Below are 17,090 nucleotides of genomic sequence, written 5' to 3' on the forward strand. Positions count from 1 at the left end.
TCATAGATGATGTCATTGTTTTTTCAAAACCTGTCCCTTTCTGCAGATACCTGTGCGTGTGTGTGTCTCAGTAGGTGTGTGTGTGTGCATACATTCACCGAAACCTCCATTATCTCACTATTTAGCAATGTCATAAAAGTGGAATGATACTTTAAGGAAACACTGGGCAGCTGTAGCTCAGGAGGTAGAGCGGGTCGCCCGCTTATCTGAAGATTGTCGGTTTGATCCCTGGCTCCTCCATTCTGCTTGGCAAGATGCTGAACCCCAAATTGTTGCCGAAGGCTGTGCAATCAGGGCGTGTGAATGTGTTGCTGTGAATATTGAAACTGTTGGCATGTAAAGTAGAAAGAGTGTATTAGAAAGGAGCTATCTAAATTCAAGTCTGTTTACCATTTTCTCTTGAAAGTAAACACTTTTTCAGATATGTTTAGTATGAATACTCTGTCTCATCTGTTAATACAAACCATTAACCAAAAAGAAGAGCAGCTGTGAGTTCAAGGGATCATAATTATGCGTGGGTCAACTACATTTTGTCACAATGACAGTAAGATGAGCATGTACAATGTTGTAGTGTTCTTCCATTGCTGCGTGGTGAGTTTTTGTTCAGGGTGTTGTCAGCTGTCAGCATGGTTTACTGGGAGTAAAGTATGTCTGTGTGTTCATTCTCTTCATTCTGTTCCTTTCGTTTTTGCAGATGTGATCACACTTGTCCAACCCAGACATACAGACATACCTTTACTGTGAAAACAATTAGATATGCTGTATGAGGAGGTAATGAAACCCCTCCAAACATTTATTTACAAAAGAATATTGCATGTCCTAAACTCCTAATGAAACTGATGTCCACATTTTTTCAAGAAGCACTTATTCAAAAGGGGTTTTGCATACAGAATTTCTAATAAAAAAAAAAAAAAAATATATATATATATATATATCAAGTACGTAAATTTGCAATAGACACATTTTTATTATTATTATAAATGATAAAATAAATGTTGATTGCACAATATAATGGCTTCAGAATACTGACACCATCATTGTTTAGGTTGGTTCCATATCGCCTAACTTTCACTGTGCAGTTCTGTTTGCCACAGGATACGATCTCCCGGGAAAATGAAGGCTACATTTGTTGCTCAGTGGTTGTGTCGGTTGCAGTGAGGGCACTCGGGTTGGGGTTAAGAAGAAATTGGAGGACCACGCACTGTTGGCAGAAGTGCCATGGATTGATCTATAAGTCTCAACATTTTCAGAAATAAAGTCTTTAAGAGGGTCTGAAAAGTCACTAAATCTAGCGACGCAGTAGCCAAGTTGGCAACGCTGACTGTGTTGTTGGAGTTTTTAGGCTCTGAAGAAAATGGAAAGCAATCAAGTTCTCTTTGCGAAATAGGCACAAACAAAAATACCACTTAGAAATGCTAGTTGTCTAAATTGTCTATCGCTACTTTAATGGACATTAGAGTAATCTAAATCTGCAATGGGCACATTCATGTAAATACGGTCAGTAGTGTTTCAAATTACATCAAATTTATCAAAAAATACAAAATTCAAATCTGCCACCAGTCAAATCCAGTAGGATTCAGTGGTCGTTGGGGACATGGCTGTTTAGGTGGGCATGGCATGTCTTGTACACTTCCTCTTCCACGTCCCGCTGCCCTTATTTCTCGGCCTCCTGTTAAAGACGTGATGAGGAACACGAGCTTGGCTCTATAAAGCAGTACAAGTATTTAGCTTCTGCCGCTCCAAAGTTTTACTGAACAAGCCGTCTATTATGTGCTGCATTCATTTCTATTATAATACAAATGTCAAGTCGTCTGGTATGAGGAACACCCCGAGGTGGCATCTGGTGCCCATCAATCATTAACGCATTGAAATTTATATGGAGCAGGAGAAAGTTCCCATAATGCTCTAAAAAAAGCCTCTTTGTGCGGCCCATTAGTCAATGCGCTCTGTGTTACAACACATCCATACACTGTTTTATTCTGTAAAGGATCAATTGTCAAAGTCAGTGTGACATTTTGTTTTCTTGCGTTTCTGATTATCAGCTTGCTGGCAGTAATGAAATATTTAGCTGGGCCTGGATATCCGCTGGCTACACCAGAACCCCAGAAATACTGTTGCCCCCAGAGGTTTAATTATTGTCAGACCCATGGCCAATAGATTCCAAGATTGATGGTTCTGTAAATCTAAAGGGTGACCGTGGCTAAGTGAAGAGCAGGGCTGCCTTTCAATCAGAGGGTCGGTGGTTCGATCCCCGGCTCCAGCTAGTCTCATGTCAATGTGTCCTTGAGCAAGACACTTAACCCCAAAATTGCTCCAGTAGCTGCATCTACGGTAGATAGATACTGAATTGTAAACGCTTTGGATAAAAGCGTCTGCTAAATGACTGTAATGTAAAGCAACACTGTGTATGCTAAAGAGTTAGCGTGGAGCTTGCTATAAATCAGCATAGTGAATGCTAAAAGACCTGTAATCACCTCCCATGCTAAACTGTTGAGTGCTACATTTTTAGCAGTACAGTGGGGGAGTGTTACAGTAAACTGTTAGCATTGTGTCAATTATCACTCAACGTCCTGAATGTGTAAGACTTCACTCATCACAGAAAACTAAAGTGTCCCCATACAGCCTACTGTGACCTGTTGCTAGCATTGCACATGTTGGACTTTAGTACTGGCCCAATATGTGCTCATAATGTTCTGACTGAGTGCGTCATAATGTCACAAACTGCAACTCAACAATGACTCATGGGAAAGGAGGGATGGTGGATGAAGATGGCAGGTATGTCAGGAATGAGGGTGTGAGGCTTGAACGGCAGGCTGTCGCAGACACGCAAAATAGTTTGCAATGGTAGCATCACATTCTTCCGATCATTGCCATTCGTGTGTGTGTGTGTGTTGACTTAGTCAACTTACCCTGTAAATGACAGCTCCTTGTTAAACTCTGTGATGCACTTTGTGTCCGTATCATCGTTGTGCAATTCAACCATCAGATTTTAAAGCAGGCTGTTGGCATGTGGTAATCTGATCCTGACTGGCAGAAACTTTGTCAGATATTCCTCTTGCGTGAAGAGGATGCCAAGTCTTTAGATTTCCTAGAAGTAGTTTCATGTAGACACAGACATTACTTTGTTTCTAGGCCCCTAAATACTGATTGATAACAGATTACGCGAGTAGGAAATAATGCAAGTAGAGACAGTCGTCAACATGCATCATGCTTCCCATATTTGGAGAATGAAATGTGTTACTTCATTCAATTATAATCAAGTGAGTCAACAACGCTGTAAATCTGCAGACTGTGAACATGTTTCACACTGTTATCTAGCACCACAGGTTTTGCAATGGTTCTGTCACGATCGTCAGCTTTTGTGGATTGGCAGCTTAAGTTTGCATTGTGTGTATGAGTCTATCAAGTGTTATTAGCCTGGGACCACTCACCTGTGGGTCTGTGCAAAGCTCCAGGGCAGTGCAAATGGTACATTTTAAATTTACAGTGTGCTTGGAATCAGCAAAAAGTGGGTAGTTTCTAAGGATGTCACCAGAACCGATGCTTCGGTACCAAGTCGATGCCAAAATTCTGAATATGTGACGGTACTTGTTTTTATACAGAACTTTCGGTGCCATAGGTACCGGGGATAATGGTTTGAGACCAACAGCGCCCTGTCGACCCAGGGATGATGAAACATTTTCCTGATAATGCTACATTGTGAACAACATATCAGTTTTGAAATGATAGCAAGTTGATGTTAGCTGTTAGCAGCCGGTGGTTAACGGAGTTAACAGCTTATGTTAACTGAGGTTGCATTAAGTTACATTGTGATGAGTTCAAGCTCTATTTAGTAAAAGTGAGCATTGGGCAAAGGTGAATTATGACTTTATCATCATGTGTTCAAATGTAATCTAGTAAAATTTTAGTTTTTGGCAAAAAACTTGAGGTGGCTCACCAGGCATCAATAATAAATTCACTAAAAACAGTATGCAAACAGTAATGGAGTATGTGTTGAAGAACACAGGATTTATTGTTTTTCTACCACAATAAATCCTGTGGTGTCCAGAATCGTGGTGTCCAGAATCGTGGACTTTCACTGGTCCTGGTACCGACTACTACATTTCTGATATAGGGACAATAAATATTGTCCCTTCTCTTGCAGCGCTCACAAATGTGGCGCTAATTGATTTTTCTTTCCGATCATTTCGGAATTGATAGTAGTTACAATTATAAGAGAAGTCCACCATAGCTGAACAGACAAATAAAAGAGCCCAAACTGCAACAACAGAACACCCTAAGAGAGAACAGCCCAGCCCCTCCCACTAGGTTTCATTGGCATGTGATCTCTGGGCAGCTTGGAGACTAAATAAAAACAGAGGCAGATCTCAAAGATTAGCACTTTATCACACATCAGAGGTCCTCTCGGTTCCAAGTGCCCAACAGTAGGGTTGTTTGGCATTGCCATGGGTGATTGCCAAGTGACAATATGTCCACAGTACGTTCTGATCACATGGTGTGTCATAATAATCACTGGAAAAGTTGACAGCAAAGAGCAAAAAAAAAAATTAAAGCATGACATCCAATCCATCTGCAGTGTAGAGATAGATCCCAGGGATTTGTAGTTGTAGCTGTGAATGAACAAAGTCTCAGGAGAGCCCATCTGTTACTGAGACGCAGCATCTTCTGCTCAAATCACAGCGCAGTCAAAGTTTAATAAACCCTTTCAACCATCTCTAAATTAGTTTCTGCGGTTGAATTAACTGGAGAATGAAAGCCCAGCTCATGACCTGAAAGAGTGTTTTGAAACACTACACTGGCACGAAGGTCAGAGAGAATACTAACTCTCACATGGAATCTGCTTTTGATGTACTTTTTAAAATCAGAAGCAGAAGCATGTCTACATGAAATAACTCCTGGAATGCATTGCACGTTACAGATTTATGGTGCTTTATATCACCCTTGCAGGTGATTTGAGTTGTAGAATTCAGGTCAGAATGCTGAAGCCACTGAGACATTCCCACTTCCCAGAATACCTTTGATTCACAGGGACTCTACTATTTCAAGGAAATATCCTGGTTAATGGTTTGTGGACAGATTTGGTGGAGATGTCAGAAAGAAAATAAAAATGAAGAGGGAGGTTTTTGGTTATTGAATTACAGTATCAGTGGTAAAAATAAAAAAATAATAAAACACTCCATGCCTCTACTGTCTTATCCAAAAGATTTAGCAAGCAAGCAGTGGTTTAGCAAAAAGTCCACTTGGGCCTCCGTGAATGTCTTGTTTCTAAGTTTTTCTTCAACTCTTTACCAATTAGCCACAACAACCTGCTAACACGTAGCTTTGTTTAGGTAATTGATAATGCATGAAACATTAAACCAATTAACAGACATCTCTTGCTTGTTTAACCTTACTTCCTGTCTTTATGCTATGCTAAACTAATTGCCTGCTAACTCCATACTTAGCGTACAGACATGGGAATGGAACACTGTCAATGATCTCATAACTTTGTACATAAATTAGGATTGTGTGACCAATTGATCTTTTGCTAAGTCCCGCCCCTTTCATGCTGACTGGCCAATCATAGAGTAGCATCGTCCAGCTCCGACCAGGGTCCGACACCTATCCAGCCGCGCTCCATAGACGCTCATGTAGTCATTTCAGGCTGGCTGATTTTGTGGGCTTTTTTTTTTTTTTAGACTATTAGTCACAATTAGTTAATATCCCAGTTCATCCAAGTTCACTCACCTCAAGCTTGTTCTGCATAGCTACCACCTTTTCTTTGCCTTTTTTGTGTGCAAGCTGCAGTATAAATTATCAAGGGAAACAGAGTTTGATGGATGGCCTTCCTTTTTTGCTACAGGAACACATGACACTTCATGGGATTCAGATGGGCTGCTTACAGGACACTACATCGTCTACTCGCTCACAGTGTGCTCTTTGGTTTTGTGTGGGGTATTTCAAGGTTTCCATTATCTTTACATCTGTTCCCAGATTTACAGATTTGCACACGTTGTAATGCATTTGTGTGACAGGAAAGTGATGTGTTTGTGTTGTCAGCTGATTTTTAACAAGATATTCTGACACAGAGGGCTATGAGGATTTTGATGTATTATATAAAAGTGGGTCTAAATACCCCAAAAACCAACACACACTTGCAGTGTAATGTGGGGTACGCGGTCTTTACACAGTTCTGTAATTCTCTTCTCCAAACAGCATACACTTATTCTTGCTAACTGGCGTATTATCTCACTGATCTCATCTGAATGCTTCTCATTATGTTTCTGCACTGAAAGCCTTTCATCCCATTTCGTCAGCCTCTCTAAAGCTCCCCACCTTAACATAATGTTCAGGCCAAACGGTTTGGATTTTAGGGTCATCAGTGTGTTTTGGAGCCCATTTTCCACATCTTGTAATTTCTCCTGCTAATGGATGCCCGAGAGTCCTAATTATTCATCTCAGTCACTTCAGAACTGCCACCAAGCATCTCCTGAAATGTGTCTTAGTGCATTTTTGCATTTTATAGCTACTTGTTTTTTTCCCCCTCCAAGTTTTAATGAGTGTTGTTTTGCATTATGCAGTACCTCCAGGCTTCAATTTGGCATCTGGGAAAGTTGGCTTGACTCCAAGACTGTGGTCACCCAGTGCTTATTACTCATTAAGCCTCGTCGGAGGGCCGAGAGGGTGCAGGCTGGGTGGGTGCTGGGTGGGAGCTGCAGTGCTTGGAGAGTGGATGTTGTTGTTTTTGTCGATGCTCTAGTTACGGAAGTGAAGAGTTGAGAAAGTGAAAGAGTTTAAAAGTCTTCATGTACGCACATCCTTCTACCGTTTGTCTGTCTTCAGGCTTTCTTCTACTGTATACAATAGGGCTGGAGAATTATGGAAATTATCATAAGGATCATTTGCTTTGACGGTTAATTAAACTCAAAATTTTGCCTTGGACTACCGGCCTAACATCAAAGCAAATAGATTCAATAAAATGTCATATTAAGCTTTTGGACAAAAGGCAGATACTGTCTTCTGGTGTCACACTAATGCAACGCTACAGTACGTGGCCGTCTGTTTGAGTATCTCTCTTCCTCTGCGTGTTTGGTTGACATCACGTCTACCTGTCTCCCCGCCGGTTCTGTCTGTCTGAGAAATGACAGATCTGAGGTGAGTCTTTGGGAGGTGCTCAATGTGAGTAGGTTACTAACCCAGCCCTGCACACCTGTGTGTGTGTGTGTGTGTGTGTGTGTGTATGTGTGTGTGTGTGTGTGTGTGTGTGTGTGTGTGTGTGTGTGTGTGTGTGTGTGTGTGTGTGTGTGTAAGACCTGTGTTGTGCCAAGCCTCAAATAGCCTGTGGTATTACCTGTATGCAGTGAAAACATGCCATGAATCAGTCTACTGTACACAATGTGCGTGGGATGCTACTGGAACACGTCTCATTTTATTTAAAATAAAAACTGCACTTTATCGGTTATGTATTAAATCCGGCACATCTGTGATGTGTGGAGGCGCAGTTCACCTTCCATATTTCGAAGACGCCATTGAAAATGAAAATCCTGAGAGGGAAATTCAGCGTTACTTTGCCTGCAATTTGGTGGCAAATTGATCTTTTCTACTAAGGGGAGGCAGTTTAGAGAGTGGCAGAACACAACATGGGTAATTCTACACAGTTTCTTTACGGGTGCTTTTCAAGAAACACACAGGCTGCAGAAGAAACTGGTTCTGTTGTAAACAGATAATGATGTGGAGAGAGAGAGAGAGAGGTGTGATCCTAAACTGGTGTTCTTGTTAAATGGAGGAACTGGTTTGGCTCTGCTTCAATTAACGGGGGAGGAGCGAAGACAAGGAGCAAATACAGGAGAGGTGCTATGTTGCTTATTCACCGCATTACATACGGACAAACTGGTTCTACTGTTTTATACAGAGAGAGAGAGCGAGAGAGAGAGAGAGAGAGAGAGAGAGAGAGAGAGAGAGAGCGCTCTGGATTAGGTAGCAGCACATGAAAGCCCATATTAAAGGTTTCCCACAGTAAAAAAGTGGTTAGCGGAGGTGCTACAGCAAATTGAACATAATTTGAATTGCACAAATGTGTTATGTTTACTATTTTGGGTGTAACAAAGAAAGTAGTAGTAGTCAAAATCCCTGTCATCCAGCCCGGTGAAAATATTTGTAGTCCTTCAGGGTGCTACCAGCCAGAGGCAATGCTCCATCAAATTCACATATAAGTAGGCAAACGACCACGAGGCAGTAATTCTTAGGGCTGGTGGGGCACATTTATTCGTCCTGAACCGTTTGGTACAGGATGTTCGGTCGGGTATGCAATGTCCTCTTGGTAGAACCCAAAGTGCTGATGGTTGTGTTACCAGCTGTAGCAGAGCTGTAGTATGCAAGTCGGCTTAGCCCGATTAGTTAAGCTCAATGGACAACGATTTGTGTCAAACTGAATGCTTACATAGTTCAACTTAAGTCGGTCATATCTGCAGATACACAAACATTTAATTTACAACAGCCTCACCCGAACACGTCGATTAGTGCAACGAAACAAAAAATGACATTTACATTACATACATTTATTTTTAGCTATTTATTTGTCCTTAACAACAATAGGCCAGTATTTAAGTGTCCTCACTGTTTCAGTAAGAATTATGGCCAATGAGCAACTGTTGAATCTTAACATTAAAAATCGATAAATATAAATAAATAAATAAATATATATATATATATATATATATGTATTTTTTTGACCCAAAATCAAGGTTCATACCGAACTGAATTTTGTGTAACGGTCAACCCCTATTTATTCTATTTTTTATTTTTATTTTTTTAAGTAAAGTGTTTTTATTAGTTTTATTTATTTGTAAAGAAAAAAAAACTATGTGCTCTTGACAAAAGAGAAGATGATCTTTAAAATAGTTTGTAATATAGTGAATGACTACGGAACCTGTGTACATATTATAAATGGCTTTTAGTTTCACCAAAGATTATAAATTAAAAAAAAAATAGAAATACAATTTTTTGTGGAACTTGAGCAACCCGACATGTTTTTATATGACATACATGTTGTGTGACATTTGTGTAAATTCCCATTATCTTTGTTAGTGTTTAGTGAAGACTGGGCTATCAGGTTGAAGCATTCCTGGTCAGTTAATGAGCCTGCAGGGCGTCTCCTGCTGTTCACTCCCAACATAAAGCTGCTGCTGGATCAAAGTGCACCAGCACACAAGGTGACATGCCACAGCTGTGAGTCATGAGCAAGGCATGCTGGGGAGGAGAGTTCCCTGATGTACTTCACCACACACACACACACACACACACACACACACACACACACACACACACACACACAGATCTGTTTGCTGAGTATTGACTTTTGGGGTTATCATGTCATTCACAGATAAGATGGACAGTTGATAAGAATTCAGATGTATTTTAAATGAGCTTTTAGAAACTGAATCAAACGTCAACAATAGTTTGGATTTCACTTTTGCGGCTTTATCAGCTTTAAAATATTTATAAAAATATTTATATATATTTTTTTTTTCCCATTTCTCCTTTTCTTCCTGGTCATTCACTGCCCTGGCATATAAAAAATTTAAAATAGTGTGTGTGTGTGTGTGTGTGTGTGTGTGTGTTTATATATACATTAAAATAGTAGAGATTAATATAAAGAAATGTGAACTGTGATTTAAAAACCATCAAAAAACAATGATACAAATGATTTTAGAAATATCTGCACATTACAGATAAACAGTGTGAAGACAACAGGTGATTCCGTAATTCATAACTTCCTGCTTCATGAAGCAACCTCATCTGACTGCACAATGTTATTTGTTCAAACAGGGAGAGACTGCAGTGCCTCATCTGAAAAGAATGGGACGCTCCTCTGAGTTTCTCTGGGAGGAAAAGTAACTCTCTCGTCAGTATGATTGTACTTTTTACTGAAGTAGATGTTGGATTACATACTGAAAGAATTCACTGTAAGGCTATTCTCTCAGAAAGTCTTTTTGGTAAAGGAAATAAACACTCCACTGTGTGGAGTACTAATGTAGTACTTTGACTAAAAGCTGCACTGATCAATGTTTCCGTATAAAACAGTTGGTCAATTCATTGTTGCTTTCACACCTAACCCGTTTGGTTGGGTTTAAACAAACTGTGGTCGGCCTGCTCAGTTATTTTGTTGGTTTTGGATGGTGTGAAAAGCCATCAATCGAACCCTGCAGCGGATCAACAACCGTATCAAGACCGCTTGAAAAGGTGGGTCTTGGTCCTGGACTCTGGTGTGGCTCTTTTTTGGTGTAAAAGCAAATGGACAGACCAGAGGGTTTTGTGCTAGCAGATATGTGATTTTAGTATGTTTTTAAAAGCTACACTACTTATACATCCATCTGCTGGTTGTAAAATCTGTTCAGCAAGAGATCTTCAAATTTGATAAGGCATAAGGCCGTGTATATAACCTATTGCTATTTTCCCCGATTGATATGGAAATAGCTGCTAAAACTGCTGTACTTGTATCAATTCATTAACTCCATTAAAAGGTGTGACAGCACGTGTTTCTACCTATGGTTGATATGCTTCTTTGTGAAAGGACCATTCTGTTGCTTCTGTTTTTTACTATGTAAAGTGCCTTTGAGTACCTTTCTAAAGCGCAATACAAATACATGTATTATTATTAGTATTATTAATATGAAAGGGGTCACTCATAATAACAAACCCGCAAAGAATTCTCACCAAATCTGCAGCTCTACAGAGTATTATTGCCTCTTTTAGCTCCATTGTTATGGTTTGTCAGCACATTTACAAGCAGGCAGCTTTTTTCAACAGGCTCTGACTGAAGACTACCTGCCTATTATCAAATAGATGAAACAGTTACCAAATAGCTGATGTAGAAAATGGAACAATTAAGCAGTTAAAGAAACATATTTTTATTTTTGATGGAGACCTAAACGGCGCTAAATGCAGAGTGAATGTTGGACATCCATCCATCAAGTGGACAAAAACACGTCTCTAACGGGGATGATAACGTTGCTCCGTGTCTGGTGGATGTAAACGTACAGAGCTTACATGTTGGCTACAATTATTTTGGGCTGTAATATGTCAAACTTGTCCGGGATGTTCAGCTTGTTGTGGATTTTTACCCCAAAAACCTGAATAATGCAGCGTTTTCAACAAAAGTATTCACACTTCTACTTATTGACACTATACAGTACTTCAAATTAGATAGTTTAATTATGTAGTACACTTTACAAAGCGCTCATTAGCCATGCCCCACGCTTCAGTCCACAGCTAGTTATTTTTCCAAGGTGCAGTCCAGATTTCCATAAAATGAGCTGTAAATATTCATGCTCCCCAGAGGAAGACTCCTGATACGTACGATGACTTGACCTTAATTGTAGCTCCAACATGTTGACTAAATCTACATTTTTATACAAGACATGTCACAATACATTGTGCCGCTCATCCTGAAATTGTCTGATGTCATTCCTGCTCTGCAGAGGATGAACCCTTTTTTATTTTAACGACACTCTCAGGACAAACTACATTTTTGTTAGTTAGTCTAACATATTTTTCTTATTTTGTAGTGTAATGACTACTTCACCATCTGGTAGGGTTTCAGACTTTTAATCTTGTTACATACAATAATGTATGTGTGTGTGTGTGTGTGTGTGTGTGTGTGTGTGTGTGTGTGTGTTTGTGAGATAAAGAGACAGCAGAAACAAGGCTTGAAAAGATCAAAGTCAACAAATGGGGAGAGAGAGAGAGCTGCAGACATGCAGGGAGGCTCCGCCCTCCTCATACCTGCCTGCTTATCAAGGTGTGTCTGACTTGGCGACTTGCCACAGTCACCAGGCCCCACCCAGACACTCCCTGGGGTGGGAATTAGAACTCCTATGACTTAGGTGGGAGTTGGTGGGGGGTGAGGACTTGAACTTTGTAATCCAACAATGCAATCTCAGGTTTATTATTCCTTAGCGCCGACTTGACTGGACTTGATTCCTAAACTGTTTGTTTATATTGAGTTCTGTATCCAGCATTGAGACCTTAAATAGCCAAAGATCTGCTTTCTTTTTTTTCGGCCTAAATGTGGAAAATTATGAATGTAGTCTGGAATTGAGACGCATTCCATGTCCACATACTTTGTTCATCTTGTTTTCTTTAGTTTGGTGTTCACTTGGATGAGTTTGGTCCAGTTTAGCGGAATTTTTTTCATCTAATTTATTTCAACCTTTTTCTTATTGTAGAAGTCTGGGACTTGTTCCTTCATTCATAGCTTGTCTTTTTGTTTCTTTGTTTCACACACACACAAACGCACGCACGCACGCACGCACGCACGCACACACACAAATAAGAGGTTGAGTAAACTGATCAATCAGGCACAGAAACCCTGACAAACTCTGGCCGGATATTAACCAGCTAACTCACATTCTCTCTCTCTCTCTCTCTCTCTCTCTCTCTCTCTCTCTCTCTCTCTCTCTCTCTCTCTCTCTCTCTCTCTCTGTCTCTCTCTGGCCAGTGGAGAGGTTGTAGTCAGGGTCATCTCCATGTACACAGTATATGCACCCCCCACTAACACACACACAGGAACCCCCCTGTGGTCTGAGCTCAGTCAGGAAGTGGCTTTTGAGTCTGTCTGTCATCATGAACACCTCTCTCTCTCCAGGTCCTGCAGTGAGTATTTTAGAAACATTTTACAGCTCAGAAGCTATTAACTAGCATCAAAACAGTGAAAGTGTTACTGCTCAAACAATGGGCTAGATTTGCTTAATTAGAAAACAAAAAAAACATTAATATTTAGTAAATGTGTCATTTTGAAACCAACATTTTACTTTCCACTAAGTGATACAGATAGCAGCATTGTATGAGTACAGGAATGTTTTATGTTTACCATTGAACAATGTCAGGTTATGTTTCTCTGACGGTTCAACTCTGTCTCATTGAAGTTACGTCTCTATACTTCTGATTTGTATTCCCAATTACGTTTTGCTGGGAAACAAATGAGCAGCATAGAAACACAATTTAAAGGAGGCATTCACCAGGCACTGTTTTACTTCATAATGAGTGTTTTTCTTATAAAGAAAGGACTTGGTTGGGTTAGTTTTTTTTATTTTGTCTTGCCTCCATCGTCCTTTTTTCCACTCTCTGCTCCCTCAAACTCCTGTCAGTGCATGTAATCTTTCTCAGAGGGATTAAAACACAATGGACTTGTTTTGATTGCATTTAATCAGACAACACAGGCTCACTGTGTCATGAAAACCCAGCCCACTCATGTTGTGAATAGATCCACTCATACGGCGAGTGAGGGAATTAATTGCCTGCTGTCCATCTGTAGTTTTTATAAATATGTATGAAGATTGATTTCCTCCTTTTAAGATAAAACCATACATAGGAGCCGCCCGGGTGAGCCGCTTCAGCGCAGTCTCACAATGGCTCTCTGTGGTGGGTCTCGAACAGTGGTGGGTGGGAAGCTCCTACCAGCTCAGAGTCTGTTCAGTAGGCAGACTTGTAACAATATTGAACATTTCTGATGTTATACTATGGAGCACTTTGACATTTTACTGCTGAAACCAACTTAAAAATATTGAAAGTGTTCTCCACTTTTTCTTAAAGAAGAAGAAACCTTCAGGTTATTTAGTTTTACTTTTGCTTTTTGTGATTTTTCTTTTTTGGGACAAAGTCAGCGCGGTCATTAGAAGATATCAGCTTTTGTGCTTCTGCCGCTCATTCTGCTTCAGATTGTAAGCATGGCTTCCACGGAGCGAGGTAATCCATCACAGTCAAAGCTAGCAGAGGGTTGTATTTCTACATGACCCCCACCTGACAGGTGCAAATGGAAGTCTCTTCCAAGACACAATCGCTCTAAAGAACATGTCACCTGACAAATGGCACAGAGGAGAGACCTCACAGTCTGAAGTGAAGCCAATGCAGAAGTGCTTAAAACTTGCATTCTTTCTAATGGCCATCAGGTTGCAAAAAGCAAAAAGAAGTCTATGAGAAAATTATCCTACTTCTCTCTTGATTTATTACCTCAGTAATTCTTCATCTTCATTTCTGAAGTATAATGTGGTCATCGCAGTGCTTGTTTTTAACGTTTCTTTTTCACTCGGTCCCTTTTTCTTCTTTTTTTGTCTTTCAATTTTCTCACGTCGTTCTTTCTGATAGTTGTGTAATAGAACAAAACTAAACATGATTAATCTTGTCTTCACCCCCCTTCTATCCGTCTTTTCTCCTGTTCACTCTGTCAAAACATTTTTGCTTCATCTTTGCATTCTTCGTCCTCCCCTCTACTCCTGTTTGTACTCAATATCTTTCCGTCACTCCTCTTCTTCATTTCCACTCTTTTTATTATTTTGATTCATAAGGCTGCAACTGATCTTCCTTAATTCAACATGTCGATTGTTGAATCCCCGAGTCTGTAAAATGCCAGTACGACCAACAGTCCAAACGATATTTAGTTCAAAGTAATGATGATGAATAAAACGGAGAAAAGATTGTAATGCCTGTTTCCAACAGGCAGCAACCTCCGGTTCTGAAAAAAGAGAAAAAGATGTTGAAGTGACTTAAACTTGCATTCTCTCTACTGACCATCAGGGGGCGACTCCTCTGGTTGTATAGAAGTCAATGAGAAAAGCATGATGTTCATTTAGTAAATTATGGTCCATTTAGAGTCAAACAGACCATAAAGCGGAATATGTTTTAGGGCGGGGCAACACAGTGATTGACAAGTCTCAACCGTGGTTTTCATCATAGAACTTTAACCATTTCACAGTGTGTTTTCAGTTCATAAAAGGTAATTGTAACATTTCCAAAAATTGTCTTGGTCAGCGTTTGGTTGTACATGGCTCCACCCCCTTGTGTCACTTCTGGTTGCATAAAAAACAAAATGGCAACGGCGAAAATGCTTAACTCGAGGCTTCTGAACCGTAGTCCATAACCCAATGGGTGACATCACATTGACTATGTCCACTTCGTTTTAGGTACAGTAGTTAATTTCAAGCTAGGTGTCACTGTGAAGGGACAGTCAGAATATCTTTTTACATTTTAAAGATTATTTTACAGGAGAAATGTTTTTTTTATTTATTAGAATGTTGCAGCCCTCATTCTTATACAAATGTCTTACTAATTAAATGTATTTAATTCATTCATTTGGCAAAACAATAGAGGCACGTAATCCCAACAAACAGTACAACTGGAAAAATACACTTTTTCACAGTTTAAAAAGCGATGTCCAATCAGATCGCTTTGTCTGTCTGCCTCTGACTGAACTGACAAACTTTATTCCACTGATGTGCTCACTGGAGCATCATTATAGTCTGGAGGACAGTCTTTCTTGTTTCTCTCCAAATCAAACCAATAAAAAAGTTTGTTCAACAATCACAGGAGGATTTTTTAACAGTTGAGTTTTGCTTTAGTTTGGGTTGAAGATGGCATCTACACACTGGGGGCGAAAAAGAGGATGTCCTTCGGATGAAAGAAATTCTACTACCAAAGTGCACATTTAGAATAGAGCTACATCAGCAGCCAGCAGGATCAGACTCCCAGAGATGTTTGGTTGCTGCCAGAGCTGCCGGTTGTGAAATATAAGGCAGATTTACTGTATAAGGGTTACCGTGATGAGAGTTGATGGAATACTCATTCTTGTCTCTCTCTCTCTCTCTCTCTCTCTCTCTCTCTCTCTCTCTCTCTCTCTCTCTCTCTCTCTCTCTCTCTCTCTCTCTCTCTCTCTCTCTCTCTCTTAAAGTCCCCAGAGTTCCAAAGAAACGGAGAGGACTATCCAGCTTCTCTAGACAAACTACGGCAGCTGATAGAAGACAAAGTTCACGTCCTCCAATCCCACTTCACAGAGGAGCAACAGGTAAACACTGAACTGAAGCGTTTATAAAGCCTTATTACTTTGTGCTTGTCAATAGCTTGGAATATGAAATAGGTGATTTAATAGTTTTTGTTTTAATGTGTCAATTAAATCCTACAAACCAGGAAAGGTTAATCAATAATAATGTGGTAACGTGGTAACAAATAATTTCCGTAAAATTATATGAATTATTATAATTATCATTATCATCATTATCATTAATATTGTTGTTGTTAATATTGTTGTGCTTAAGTAATTATAAATATGTATCTCTGTGAAGGAATTGATGAAGTAGAACTTGTACAAAGGGAGTTGCAAATAACAAATGACTGCACAGAGCAGAAATACAGAAAATAGACAATACAGACATTAGATTTACAGCACACAGCAATTACTAATACACAGTACAATAAATACATAAAGAGTTGTTTATGATAAAAGATGCTACTCTAAAAGTGTCCTTGACCGCTGCTGGAACAGAAGACCTTCTGAGTCGTGCAGTAGAACTGTGAGGCGTCCTTAGTGGGCCGAGCAGCAGACAGCGTGGTTTAGCTGAGTATGTTTGTCTTGTCTGTCTGACCCATTGATTCTTTATCTGACCGTAAATGTTAGAATCTACAGCCCCGGCCGATTCTCTGTAACATCAGTAGCCTAACTCTGCTGCGTTTCGATAAATCCATGGCTCTGTCCATGGTGCTGAAGTAGCAGATGGCTTTGTAATTGCGAGTCCCGCCCTTCTGTCTTTTTTGTTGCAGACTGAATCTGTTCTTTTTCAGGCGTAATCTACTGTCCAGGTAGACACTGAGCTATTTGAAGGACTGGACATTTTCTATCTGCTGACCCTTAATTATCACTGGAAACTCCTCCTTCCTTCTTCCTTCTGAAATCAATAATTAACTCTTTGGTCTTCCCAACATAAAAACATGTCACACCCAGCTGACAAATGATTTGAGCTCTCTTTAATAGGCCAGGTTGTTGCCTTTGCCAAGCAGACCAGCTAGAGCAGTGTCATCGGAAAACTTTTGGATCCGACGAGACACCCGCCTGGGCCTATAGTCATTCTAATCAATGAAAAAACAAACGGTACAGAGAGGTCCATCTGTGTTAGAAATTATATAAATTAGATGTATTAAGCGGTGCATCTCACTGCAGGGACCAGATGTAATAAAATACTATGCAAGTGAATAATGATTTTCCAGGTGGACATATTTTATGGAAACACTTTAATGAGTTAAATTCCTACAAATGTCACTGAAGGTGGACAGAATCAGTTTCA

The 17,090-nt window shown here is 39.9% G+C and overlaps 1 protein-coding gene across 1 annotated transcript in view; it reads left to right on the forward strand.

The window, feature by feature from the left end:
* The window catches only part of LOC137868948 (cingulin-like protein 1), a 57,394-nt gene that overhangs the window by 4,812 nt on the left and 35,492 nt on the right, over window positions 1-17,090 (forward strand). The window contains exon 2 of the mRNA XM_068706005.1: window positions 15,704-15,817. The gene's annotated coding sequence lies outside the window, so the exon portion shown is untranslated. The remainder of the gene's footprint in view (window positions 1-15,703; window positions 15,818-17,090) is intronic.

This window comes from Cebidichthys violaceus, unplaced genomic scaffold (genome assembly GCF_023349555.1).
Source record: "Cebidichthys violaceus isolate CVI_PGR_0920_01 unplaced genomic scaffold, fCebVio1.0.p SCAF_12, whole genome shotgun sequence".
In the NCBI taxonomy this organism is placed as follows: domain Eukaryota; kingdom Metazoa; phylum Chordata; class Actinopteri; order Perciformes; family Stichaeidae; genus Cebidichthys; species Cebidichthys violaceus.